Here is a 14,149-nt window from a genome sequence, read left to right as displayed (position 1 = left end):
TGAAATGTGCCTAGACCGAATCAAGAGATGCTGTAAATATAAAACACACACCCATCAGATTTCAAAGACTTAGTAGGAGGAGCAGAATGTAAAATATTGGTTAAATGTTGAAATATTACTATTTTAAATGAATTGGATTAAATAAAATATATTATTAAAATGCATTCCACCTGTTTGTTTTTAATTGTTTAAATGTGGCTGCTAAAACTTTAAAATTACACCTGTAGATGGCATTCTATTTTTATTGGATAGTGTAGGGCTAGACTGAGCCTTTTCTGCTCTACGACAGTGTCTGAGAAGGTCACTCATCCATCTCCACATTTTTATCAACATTTGGAGAACCCAACTCACTCTCCCCTACAACTGTTTGGTTGAGGCACTGTGCACTTGCTTCCTCCCTTCAAAACAATAAACATCAATAAACACTTCCTCACTCAAGGGCCACACCTCCCAGTCTTCACATCCTAGAGACAGCCTCTGGATATCTCTTACCATGCTTTTTCAGAACTGTTTTTCTCCCCCAAATTCATAAAGGGAACTTTCAACCGCCGGAGTTGAGAGCCTGTAAAAGAGAGGCTAGTTCTATTCTGAGTGCTGCCCTTGACCCGCTGTGACCTTCTGTGAGTCACAGGCCTGCTGCTGCGGGGTGCCCTGGTGAACATGGAGCAGCTGGTGCAGGCCGAAGCGTGGAGAGCACGTGGGGCCCTTGGCTAAACCGTGCTGTATATATAAGCCTGCAGTGTTATTAAGGGAATCAGATTCATCCCACACAGAGCACACTCTCTAATTGTCGCCACTGTCAATTATTTACATCCGAGGAATACACACAGGAAGAAGAGATGAGAGAGAGGAGCCTTCTGGCAGTAGTGCCACCAAGCTCCTTCTCTCATTCTCCATGGAATGCTGGACAACCGCCCATATGCTGGGGCAGAGATGAAAGGATGTGTCTCCTCTGTCGTCCAACCTCGGGATCCCTAAATAAGTAGCCCAATCTGTGATCACTCATGGTACCTTGAGCCAAGGTCAACCTGATAACCTCAGGCAGGCTTCAACTTCGAAGCCTGGGTCTCCAGATAAGACTTCTCACCAGGGATGTGAACCTACAAAGCTTGGTGACCTCGAGCACATTGATAAACCCCTTTGTGCCTCAGTTTCCTCATGTGTAAAATGTGGGTAATAACAGGAGGATAGATGAATACCTCTTAGAGTTCAGATAAGGATTTAGTAGGATTTTACATACAACTATTTTAGACTCTGTTTCAGCCAAAGCCCAAAACAATAGATATCATATTCTAAAGAGAGGTGAGTGATCGCTATGAAGGACTTCCAAAAAGGTAGCCAAAATGGGCTTTTTGAGATTCTCGACCTTGCAGCCACATGACGGCACAAAGAGTCAGATGCTGGGGTCACGAATGGAGTTTGAGTGAGGATGGACAGCCTACTGTGAATACTCCTGCCCATTCCCAAAACGACTCTGGAGAAGAGTCAGGGAATAAGCCCCTCACCTTGAGCTTCGACAAGACCACTCAAGGAACAGGATAAATGTCCCCAGGAAGTTGGAGGAACATGGCACATTGGTATATCTGACTTACGCCAGAGAATTCTAAAAAGAGAATCCCAAAGAGGGAAATCTAGAGAGGCGCAGGCTGGAACCTGGTGGCAGAGTCGAGGCTGCAATTTGGAAAGTAATTACTCAACTCATGTGTAAAAGAACTGTGTCCCCCATGATCAGAGGGGGGCCACATGCAAGAGAAAGCCAAGAGAGGATGCCCTAGACCCCACCCTGCAGGGAAAAGGGTCCCAGCAAAAGAAAACTGGAATCACCCTGCCATTTACCGAGGATCTCAGGAATGACTGGTCGGCAAGCAGCTGAAAGGAGATGCGTGTTCCTTCATCAAAGGAATCACAACTAAGAGATCACAGAGAAAATGAGAAGCTCCAGCTACCCCCCAAAATGCTGCATGTGAAAAACGTTAGCACTAAACGCCCAACAAGTCCTCAGAGCACCAATGTTAAGTTGGTGAGAAGGTACTAGTTAAGGAAGACTCTTGCTACCTCCTTACCTCTCCATCCTTGACCAAACCCTGTACCCTGAAGAAGTCAAGATCAAGGTTAGCAAGACAGAGGAGATATAGCAAAATCATAAATTAAGGAAAGATGGAATCTGGAGGAAGAGCGAAGTCCACTTTAAACAGAATTTGATTTGTTACAATATACTGAACTGGAACATAAAGTACTAAATCAAGACTTTATATATTAAGATACGAGGTGAATAGAAAAAGTGTTGAATGTTATTTGAAAAAATCATGGATGTGTCTTAAGTTTCACCCAAAAGTCAGGGACACCTGATCCAGGAATCAGTTTAAACAGTGTAAAACAAGAACCAAGGATTTTTTTTTTTTTGTCTGATCTTACTCCGTGAATCTGTTTGGTCAGAATAAAGATTTGTTAAAATAGTTAACTCAGTGCCAAGTTCAACGTGAAAGTCCAATGAAGTTCAATTAGAATTTACTAATCAGGGTACACAGAGCAGGAAAAAAAAAAATCAGAACTTCTAGTATACATGTTTATTATCTATTTCAACATTTAGCCCAAATATCAGACACTCACAAGTCACCAAAGACACTCGAGTGAAGAGGGGAGCCTTAGAGCTTGCAGAGGCTGGGCTCCATCGTCCCTTCACTTACAGTGTATCAGGTGGTGCCTTGCATTTTATCTGTGCCTACTGATACGAAGTTAGAATTATATTATCTAATTTAACCAAACCAACTCTCACAAAATGGGCAAGTGGATTCAAAAGAAACTGTGGATGACAACAGTGATAACAATTCAGGCCAGCATCAACAAGGAAATGGCAGAGGATCAGCCACACTACAAGGCTAAATCAAAACAACGAGGATCTAATCAGGTTTGCGAAGAATTGGCCAAAAACAATTCAAGATGATCGAGAGGACTAATTAAAATATGGATTTATATATGCAATTATTAATGCCGATCTTTGCTCTAAGTGAACACTGGAGCGCACTGGGGAATTGTGATATTAGCTACTGAAGGTAATGTGTTAAGAATTCATACATTCATAGGAAAGTATATCATCAAAAATTTTACTGAATGTTATGTGTATAATTACAACAAAAAAAAGTCTAGAAACCACTGGAGTAAGTGGTTTAGGGTAGGAAGTGGAAAAGTATAATTTGTATACTTTATATTATTATTTTCAAACACATAATCAACATCTCTAGGAAATCCCACAGGGTTCTCAAACTCAAAATATCTCAAACTAAAGCCATTTTTGCTCTCTCAAAGTTCTCCTTCCCCTGGTATTCTCCATTCAAATGAACCACGCAATCTCCCAAACGATGCCTGTGAGAGGCCTAGGACATTTCCTAAATTCCTGCCCTAGCCTATTAAACTACCTCCCCCCACACCATCTCCACACCCTGTCAATGTACTTTGTCTTCATTTTCATCCACTCCTTTTGACAACTTTATCCTCCTCCTGTCTTCTTTGCAAACCTCAGAGTAATCCTGCATTTTTTCCCTTCCTTCCTCCTTATACACTTTACCTTAGACACATCCCTTTCCTAAGCCCATCCTCTCTTGATATCTGTCATTCAAAACATGGCTCTCCCTCACTCGGACTCTCATAATCTTCCTGCTTCATGTACCCCTGCCACCTCCATCCTAAGAACCACTCTGGTTGCCAGAGCAATTTTTCTAAATACTGACAGGACCACGACACTCTCATCATTAAACAGACTCAGTAATTCCCTATTGATTGCCCTACTTCTTAGTCTTGCATTCATCAATGTTCATGAGCTGGACTCTTCGTATATTCACCTTCTCCTATTTCTTCTCTTCCACTTCCTGCCCTCAATTCATCTGTTCTCTCCCCAAGTGCATTGACTGAACGCACTATAAATGTCACGTCTCACTGCCTTTGTTTAATACCGTTTCCTCTTCTTGTGATGTCCATCCCCACTTCTTAACTTTACGACAGGCTAGTAATGCTTCGCGTTATATTTTAAATGCATTTGTAAGGGTAGGTGAAAGACCACTGTGCCCCTACTATATGACAGAAACTATGCCAGACTTCCTCATTCCCCATGACATCGAATCCACGGAACAATTCTGTGAGATAGATAGACAGCATCATCTCTATTTTGCAGATGATGTGACTGGGACTCTTCAAAAAAAAAAAAAAATCTGGTTATTGTTCTGTCACATTATTTAAAAATGACAAAATTAAACTTTTACCTAAGCCAATTCTACGTTCTATGCTTTAATAGACTAATCTAAGAAACTGCATCATCCTTAGTTGTAGTTTTCTGTTTGTTTGTTTTCGACAATTATGAACCACCAGAAATTAATTGTAAAGATGTTAATGAAGAGAATAGCTGATAAGTTAAACTGAGGTGTAAAACTTCTGAAAATGTTGAAGCTAGAAAAGATTATAGTACTCTGAAAGAATACTGAAATGTGGGGAATACTTATTTTTGTGATTTTAGAGAGATCCTAAATACTATTTTTTCTGTAATTAGCAATATATTTATGTTATGTATAGCATCTTTTTCTTCATACATATTTCATCTGAAACCACATTTAGAAATGTGATGATCAAAATTCAGGGAAACTGCCTTTTAAGCTTTCCCTCAAAATTATCAATAGTCTTTGCAGGAGATCTTTCAAAAAGGAAAGTGAAGTTAACATTCTGAATGTCTTTTCTGGCTCTATTTGACAAAATTCAACAAATATTTGTTGAGTCCCTATTATTTTAATTAGTTCTCACAGTATGAAGTAGGAGATGAACAAAAAAACAGGTAATTTATATATAAGATAATAGGGCAAAGACAGGGTACACCCAGTGTTCTGTGGAGCGTGACGCCCACTCTAGGGTCTCAGAGCATGCTTCCTCGAGACGGCACCCAGGCAAGGCCCTAAAAAATAAAGAAGCACCCGTGAGGTGCCAAAAATGTAGGCCCTGCATTCCAAGTGAGGACAAAATATGTGAGAAGAATGAGGAGTGTGGTATGAATATAAGATCTAAAAACAGTTGAAAATTAGTGCAGTGGGAATTTGGGGGGAGTGTCAGGAGATGAATCAAATGAGCTAAATGGGGTCATTTTACAATCATATATTTATGCGCGAATGGCGGTTTCTTAAAGAAGTTGGTTCTTCCCCCTGCTCCCCACCATGTATATCCAGGATCTGGAACCAATCATATGGTAGGCACTACATCACGACTTACTGAATAAATTATCTGGACAGATCAAGAGCTGGGATAAGCCCTGTGGGATCATGAGGATCCACTGAAGGCTTTTACAAAGAGGAATTCTATGTTAGAGTTTCATTTTAGATGGATTACTCTGACTGGAGGGGTAGTAGATAGATTTAAGAAGGAATCAGAATAAAATTGAGCAGGCTATCACAGTAGTCTAGGTTAGATATGGTCTGTACAAAACATCTTATATTTGATAGAAATTTTTTAAAAACCGAGAGGTAAAATTAGCAAGATTTGGTGACTGGGTGAGTGGGGTGAGGGAAGAAAAATCTCTATAAGGACTCGGCGCTGGTTTGATAATTAGGTTAATGTTGGTGTCATTCATTATAATAATAATGAAAAAGGAATGGGTTTAGAGCAGAGGAGGACAATTTCCTCCTTAGATGTGCTGAGTTCGAGGTGTCTGTTGAACATTCAAGTCAGAATTTCCAGTAGGCTACAGAATCCTCGAGTCTAAATCAAAGAGAAGCCAAAACGAGAGGTAGAGATTTGTGAGGCAGTATGAACCAGTGGTGTTTAGAGCTCTGAAAGTAGATGAGAACACCCAGTGGAATATGTGTGCGACGAGAGTGATGGAAACAAAATGAGAGTGATGCTCCTAGTTAGGCAAGATGAAAAGGAAAAGAATCCCGCAAAGTAAATACGAAGGGATTGGAAGAGCAGCAGGAGGGGAACCGTGAGAGAATAATATCAACGGAGCTGGAGGAGCAGAAACATCTAAAGGGCCTCAAGTTCAAAAAAAGCTAGAATGGCCCGATGTGATAAGGACTCAAAATGCCTACTGGACTTAGGAATCCAGAGGTGGTAGTCAGTTTTCAATGCCTTGATGAAAACTGGAGATTCACTGAAAGAGATCCAGGCATAAATGGGACAGGAATAAATGAAGGCATAGAGTGTAGAGTACTTGGCAAAGAAGGAAATATCAAAAAAGCAGTAGGCAATGCTTCTCCACCAGAGAAGAAAGCAAAGGGTCAATGGAGGATTCTTCCTAGAAGTATAAGGATATTCATACACTCAGAGGACAGACGCAAAATTAAAGAAGAAAGGAAAAATATGAAAGAGAGAAAAAAAATAGTACTGATTGAAAGAATGGCATTGGGAAATCAGAGAAAAATAAGAATGTGTTCATGGCTTTAGGGAGCCCTAAGCTGGGAAGGGAGATCAATCCAAATTGGAAAATAATGGATTGAGTTTTATCAGAGACCTGAACAAAGTGTTGTTGGAACAGGGAAAAGTAACTCAGACAGAGCCAGTTCAAGATGTCTCAGGGACACCGAGATTTTCCTCGGGCCCTCTAATGGTTCAGTAGTGATTTCCAGCTGAAGAGAGAGAAAAGGACTTCATAGAAGGCTTTTCAGGGAATGGTCCTAGTGTGAGCAGAAGGCGTGGAATCATGCAAACCCATCAATTATGCAAAGAGTACTAAACTGGATAGTGCATGGGATACAGAGATGAGTAAGGAGAGGCTGCTTTCCCTCCAGAGGCGTACTGAAGAGCCTGGAGTTAGAATGAGATGCCAAACACAGGATAACTGGCATTGCACCGGGGCTCAAAATGTAATTGTTCAATAAATAAGCAGTGTTCTGCTGAGTTAATGGCTCTAAATTCTTCCCTGTGGCTAATCTATTCTTAATATTCAGTGGAGCAAATAAATAAAACACTTAAGTTTCCATCCAAACCTAAATTTTAGCATTTACTCATCAAAGGCTCTGACCCTCGGCTTGATGTTTCCAAGAGGTCACTAATGAAAACAGCTGAACAGTTCCTGGTAGATGCATTTGGATAGAAGCTCCTTGGGCTCTGCTACTTTGGGGTCTATTCCTTGATGCAGTGCTTTTTAAATAAAGAACTAAAAGGATGGCTACAATTGTTGCCTGTTTATGACAATCATGGAACCCAAGGCAGAAAACACATCTAAAGGTTTGGGCAGGGACTGGGTCAGCAGTCATATATTTAAAAAACGTGTTCAGTTTGGAGACTGTAAGTGTCCTCTCTCCCTGCAAGTCTCTTAAGGCACACCTCATTCCATCCTTGCATTCTACTAAGACTTCATGCTGCAAAGGCACTGAGCTCCCATTTGATCTCAGAGCCACTTGCAACTTACAACATACATGGGGCAGGGATTTATACCTCTCATTCCAGAGATAAGAAAATTAACGTTCGGCATGGTAATGCCAGCAAATTATTTTAATAAAACATATATAATTCCTCTGAAAAAGGTATGATCACTATCTCCACTTAATAGGGCAGGAAACAGGTCAGAGAAGTTCAGTAATTTCCCCCAGGGTCTCACAGCTAGTGTATTATTTTCCCAACCTTAATAGAGTGTGAGTTTCATTCTCTATTGCTAGCAACGCACAAATAACAGCAATTTTTTCAACTCATATCTCTATACGTACATAAAATTTGCTCAACTAGTGTTATTTCATGGACCTTCCTGTGGTTCTTGTTTTGGGGTGCTCCTGCTGCCATGAGTATCCCTTGGCCAAGTCTGTCTTCCTCTAGCACCACTGTCTCTTTCCAACATCTCTAAGCCCCCGTAGATCCTAGAGCTCTCATCTGTCCCAGATCTCCAGTGCTATTAATGTGAGAACCAAACAAAGAAACATACAAAGGATTTTATATTGCCCTCCCTCTGGGACTCCCTCAGGTTTCAAAAAAGTAGTCCACAGATCACCCAGGTCAAATCGCTAGAGATGCTTAATAAATACCTACTCTTTTGGACCCATCATCGAAACTACTGAATTATAATCTGCAGTAAAAAAGGCATAGAGATCTGTGCGTTTTAAATAAATGCTCCGGATGAATACTATGTATACTAAAGTGTATAAGACTCATTGTTCTGGCAGGACAGGATCATCCGAGGCCACTGCTTAACTCTAAGAAATGACTTACTGTTGTTGGAAGGTCGAGTATCACAATAAGGTAAAATCCAAGTCCTTCCTGCTGCCCTTCAAATCTCAAATTAAAAAATCATTGCACTGTCTGATTTCTAAAGGTTCAGCCTGCCCCATCCGTGCGGTTTTGAGAAAGCTTCATCACCGCTCTGAGCATCTGTTTTCTTCTCTGTGTTGCCAGATTTGGAAACTCGGGATTAATAATTCGAGCCTCCATTTTTGAGTCCTTACTAGAATAATGATCATGATGAACATAATTAATGAACATTTCGTGTATGCCAGGAACTGTGTCAAGAATTTTACAAATCTCATTTTAGTTGACTCTCACAACTACCTATGGAATAGGTGTGGTAGGTTAATGACCCCAAATCATTGCCCTTCCCTATAATCAGGCGCTTTGCTTTCCAGCTCTCCTATTAGAGAAGTGGAGTCCATCCCCCACACCTTGCTTGTAGACTCATCATCCTAACTCCCTTTGCTCATCAGAATGAGGCAGAAGTGATGGTGTACCAGTTCTGAGCCTATACCTTAAAAGACCTTGTAGCTTTCTGCTTCGCCTCTTGTACTTCTGCTACTGCCACAAGGAGAATGTGACTGGCGTTTTAGAAGGAGGATGACAAACATGTAGAGCAGAGCCGCCAGCTGAACTTAGGAGCAAGAGCAGCCTAAGTCAGCGAGACTGGTTTAGATCAGCTGGTCCCTCGCTGACCCACAGATGCATGAGCTGTGATAATAAATGCCACTGAATTGGTAGTGGGGGTGGTGGAAGAGTAGCTAACAGACACACTAGGTAATATTACTATTCTCATTTTGCAGTAAGTAAACAAGTTCAGTAATTTGTTCGAAGTCACATCATGGCTAGTAACGGTCAGAGCTGAGATTTGATTCTAGGTCTCTTCAAAGTCTTAATCACTACTACGCTGCACTGCCAGCTACTGGGCTAAGGACTCTGGTCTCCAAGTCAGGTGTCTTTAAACTTGTGAGTCTCCAGCAGTTTCTGCTTTTAAAATAAAATTTCTCCTCCAGACCTCATCAGAAATTCTAAAGGTAAGGTCCCAGAATCCGTAGTCTTAAATCACTCCCAGATGATTTTAATGCATTTGTGGGGATGATTAGCCCACAGCGGGGACAGGAAGGGAGGGCCTGTCCTGAAAGAGGGGGGCACTGAAGCTCACTGGGGTTCTTTCCTCACAGGCTGTGAATGTGCAGTGTAACCTAATCCATCCATGCATACGAAAGGAGGCTGCAGGTTTTAAGCCAGAAAGGAACATAGTGTTTCTTTGGGACCTTGAGGAATAGAAGAAAAAAAAAAAAATTGCATCTTTTGGATGAAAGGACCCTTAATCTTCAAAACAGAAACCATTTTTCCATACCAAAGCCCCTTCAAGCCTAGGAAGTCTGCCGAGGCCTCCAGTCAGGCAAACAGCTTGTGTTTTGCAGATTAAGGAGCCTTTGACCCAAAGGATCCATTTTTGTGAAACTCCAAAGGAAATGACTGGTCTATTTCTAGCTGCTACACTCCCTGACAGAGGTGGCTTTGAACGTGGTCAGAGAGGAAAGCTGTGTTCCTGCTGGGATGGGGGCCCAGCACACAGTAGGCAGTCAGATGAATGGCAGAGCTCCTAAAAGAGATGCTTTGCCCTAAAATATATCTGCTTCTTTGCCAGGATGCCCTAAATGCTCATTATAGAAAAAAACACAACTTCGAAATACTAAATGTTCCTGTTCAAGGAATAATGCCAAGCAGCAGGAGTAGGCTTGTGTCTAGCACTCTAGAATGAGGGGACATGTGGCCTCATCCGATCCCCACAACCACACTGTGTCGTCTGCAGGATGGGGAAACCGAGTCCTCACTTCGGAGACGAGGAAACTGCGTTCCAGAGAGTTGAAGTCCTGAGCCTAAGATTATGCAAACATAGTCTCCAGCTCCCTCCCAGGTGGACCCCAGCCTAAAGGAAACCAGCAAAGGTAAGGCTGAAGCAGGGCTATTTATGGAGGATAAACGAGGGGAGGCCATAAGGTTTAAGTGACAGTGGACCAGGCTGAGTCAGGTTGCCTAAATTCTAGCCCTATGCCAAATACCACTTGCAGAAGCTGATAATGCCACATCTCTGCAACTCGGTCTCTGTACTTACTAGAATCAGGAAGGCTGGCTTAGGTATTGTCTTAGATTTCTTCTAAATTTAACATTGTTTCAGATTATGATTCTATACTAGTGAAATAAAGAAGAAACTTACACATTATTAGAGATAAGAAGAAGAAAGAGAGGGAAGGACGGAAGAAGGAACCAAGGAAGAGAAAGAAGAGATGGAGGGAGGGAGAAAGAGAGAGAACCATCTCCAATTCTGGCTTGTCTTGGATGAGGGGAAATTATGCCCGACAAGAGAGATAGAGTCTGAGGAAGTGAATGGATTTGATTTGTCTAAGCCTTAGGAAAGCAAATATTACTGAAATGTTGGCCGACCGCCATTGACCTCCAAACAGAAAATGGCTTCCAGATAGACTGTGGGTGCCCAGCGGGGTCTGTGAGAGCGAGCGACGGGGTGGCCATGTGTTGCTGGAGAGCGGGGAGAAAATTATAATGTTCTCCTGACAGAGACCAGCAGAAAGAGCCAGCCCGGGAGGAGGAGAAAAGGCACCAGCTGGGCCTCCCCCGAGCGGCTCAGATCATTTACACAAAACCCACAAGGGCCTCTGGAAATGGTTAACCTAAGACGGAGCCAAGTTCCAACATGGGATGCGATGGGAGTTGGTCAGTGTGTAAAGCACAGGTTTGGGAGTCAGGAGGCCTGGGCTTCAGTCCCAGCTTGGTCTCTAACTCACCATGTGACCTGGATCAAGGCTCATCCTGCCCATGGACTTCTGTTTGTCCAGAAAACAGAAAACCGTTGGAGGTCTTAAATGCTCTCTACAGGCTTTTCTGATTCAGGCACGCTAGGACATACTATGATCAAACACCAGTGACTTTCACTCATTCAACACGTACTTATTGGACACCTTTCAGGTGACACCAACAAGCTAGGGCATGAGGTAACTGACATTCATAAACCTAAATTCGGCTTTCTGTGACATTATCAGGACTCTACTAAGATGGGGAATGACCCGAAGGTGCCATCTGATCGAGCCGGCTCTCCCCAAGTACAGGACCTTAACATTGTATGGTTCGTTGTCCATCTTATTCCTGGCGATCCACAGGGGAATGCAAAAGCTTTCCTGAAGAACCACTGAGACCTCATGCAGCCAGAAAGTTCTTCTGTTGGGTCTCACCTGAGCCTTACCTGCTCTCCACTGGGGTAGCTCTTACGAAGCCTGCAATATACAGGAAAGTCTCCTGGTTTCGCACACTAACGTGCCTTAATGGCAGCGCCATAAAAGGTTGAAAAGAAAGCCCATTAGCAATATCTTCCTAATACTCTGAACTATTTTAAATTGAATGGTCCTTAAAGAGAATCAAGTCTGGCTGCTTCATTTTATGAAAAAAAGAAACCAAGTGTGGCCCAAGGTCCCACAGCCGGTTAGTTAATGGTAGAAACTGACAGTAAAGACCAAGTCTTTGTGCCTCCTGCACCCTATTTTTACTACTCCAAGCACCCTCTCCCATTCCAACAGGCATCGATTTTTTTTTTTTTTTTTTTTTTTGGTAAGGTTTCGTTAAGTTTGAACATAAGGAACGTTTCCAGTGAAGTCAACTTTCCCAAATTCAGCAACTCATTACTCAGAGCAATCACACTGTAATGTGCATGAGGGGTGGAGAGACATTTGGGCCTTTGGAGAACACACTGGAGGGTTGATGGAGAGGGTGGGCTGTGAGGGAGGGAGTGCAATGCAGGACAGAGCACATGCTGGGGAGCAGAGGGAACAGGGATGCCGCAGTCAAATGCAGAGACGAAAACAAAGCGGTTGTATTGATCTGAAGAGGCAGCTCACTGAAGTTGACGCTGCCAGCCTGGCTCTTCCTGGCAGGTCTATGAAGGCACATACCCACCCTCGGAGGTTCACAGCCATCTACTCTGTATGCAGGGGGTGAATTGCAGAAAATCGGGACCAGATGGGATGTGTTCCCTCGACAAGATGAGAGAGAAGAGAGAAAAGGAAAGGGAGAGAGAATATGAGAATGGAAGAGGATGGATCTCTCTTCTCGGATGAATATAATATAAAAAAACACCAGGTGAAGGAGAGTCTAAAAGGACAGGGACCTGATTCTATGGACATGGGATGGGGGCAGTTTTCTCTTTAAAAGGAGGACTCTGGGGATCAAAGGAAAAGGGTTCGACCTCTTCCCCATCAGGATGGCTCTATTCCTAAACAGATTGCATCCTCTCTCTCATCTGAACTGACAGACCAGTCTCCTAATTCATCTCCTGAACTCAATCCTTCCCTTCTAAAGCCTTACAGGAAATAGATGCCTAATAAATGTTTGATGAGCAAATAAACAAGTTCTGACATTGATTTCATCATCTCAGTGATAACGACTTTTTAGTCCATAGCCACTTTTTCAGGAAATACAAACTCAAAGGCCTAGAGTCCAGGCTATGAACATGAGGGAAAGGAGTGGCCAGGTATAGGGTCTAAGAAGGGAGAATAGTGACAAACCGCAGGCACGTGACCCACTCCTAGGATAGCAGATTGCTTCCATGTGGGAATGATATATCTAGGCTGCCAGACCACCTGATTTCTCAGGAAAAGCCAGAAGGAAATCCAGATTTTTATAGGAAATCTCTCCATTTTCAAATATTGACAAATGATCTCTCCCCTACCCCTGACCTGTGAGGGTCAAATACAACACATTCAAGTGCCAATAGGTAAATCTATTTATGACCCAGGGCTTACAGGATTAAGTCCACATATCTTAATTAAACACCCAAGCCTCACCCTTAACTATATCTAACCTAATTCCCTTATCTTGCTTTTCCTTTCTATACAACATTATAAATGCTGTAACCATGGTCAGTGCAATTTCCTGACACTTTGGGAAATATACTGCTGCATGTGTAGGTACAGAACATTTTCTCCGCCTGTTGTGTACCACCTAAGCCCTGCCTCCTCCAGGAAGCCTTTCCTGATTGCATCAGCCTTTCTCAAATCCTCTAGCTAGGAAGGATATAATTGTTCTTCGTTCTTTAAAACATTTACCACAATTCCATGGTTACTTAACAGAATCCTGCAGTGGAAAAAGTATTTGCTGGGAACCTATGATACCTGGGTTCTAATCCTGACCTCTCCCATCTTACTGTGTGGCCTTGGGCAACTTAAATCCTCTCTCTACAACTCAATTTCCACCACTTCTGAAATAAAAATATTGGTTTAAGGTAGCAGTTTCTAAAGTCGGCTCCGAGGTGGCTATGATGCACGGAGGGGTGTGAGATGCAGGGGAGGCTCTCCAGGCTAATCTTGCTGCTACCTTGAAAAATACCACCTTCTAAGGCTCTGACTAGTTACTGGCCTTCCGATCGGGGGTCTGTGTTTTGTGCCTCTGCAATTAGACTGGGCATTTCTTAAACTCAGCTACGTTTCGCCGATCATTTATTACATGCCAGGCACTGTGCTACGTGCTTTTCCTGTATTTTACATCTCTTGTTTCCTCTCAGCCCCTAACCATGGTCTGTGTACATGGTAAAAGATGCAAGGAGGAAAACACCAACTGGGAAGCGCTGGTCCCTTCATGGCCACTCTCTGGCCACTTTATCTTGGCAGTCACTTCCAGTTTCTGGGGTTTGGTGTCCTCTTCATAAATGCAAAAGACTGACTAGAAAGCATTTTTCAGCCCAAAAAAAGAAGGGAGGGAGGGAGGAAAGGAGAGAAGGAGAGAGGACGGGAGGAAGAGAAAGGGCAGGGAAGGAAGAACTTAGGGAGGGAAGGAAAAATGAGAGACTAAATGAAGGGAGGAGATAAAGATGACTTTAGCTTCTCTTTTTACCTGGACAGCAGCTTCTACAAATCTTGTTTTCCTCTAGACCAGGAATATAAACTTT

At 42.6% G+C, this 14,149-nt stretch overlaps 1 protein-coding gene across 1 annotated transcript in view; it reads right to left on the bottom strand.

Moving 5' to 3' along the window:
- The window catches only part of BRINP1 (BMP/retinoic acid inducible neural specific 1), a 168,929-nt gene that overhangs the window by 128,581 nt on the left and 26,199 nt on the right, over positions 1-14,149 (bottom strand). The window lies entirely within an intron of this gene.

This window comes from Pteropus medius, unplaced genomic scaffold (assembly GCF_902729225.1).
Source record: "Pteropus medius unplaced genomic scaffold, Ma_sr-lr_union100, whole genome shotgun sequence".
NCBI lineage: Eukaryota > Metazoa > Chordata > Mammalia > Chiroptera > Pteropodidae > Pteropus > Pteropus medius.
Note: the sequence above shows the minus strand (reverse complement) of the source record. Positions and strands in the feature narration are given on the sequence as shown.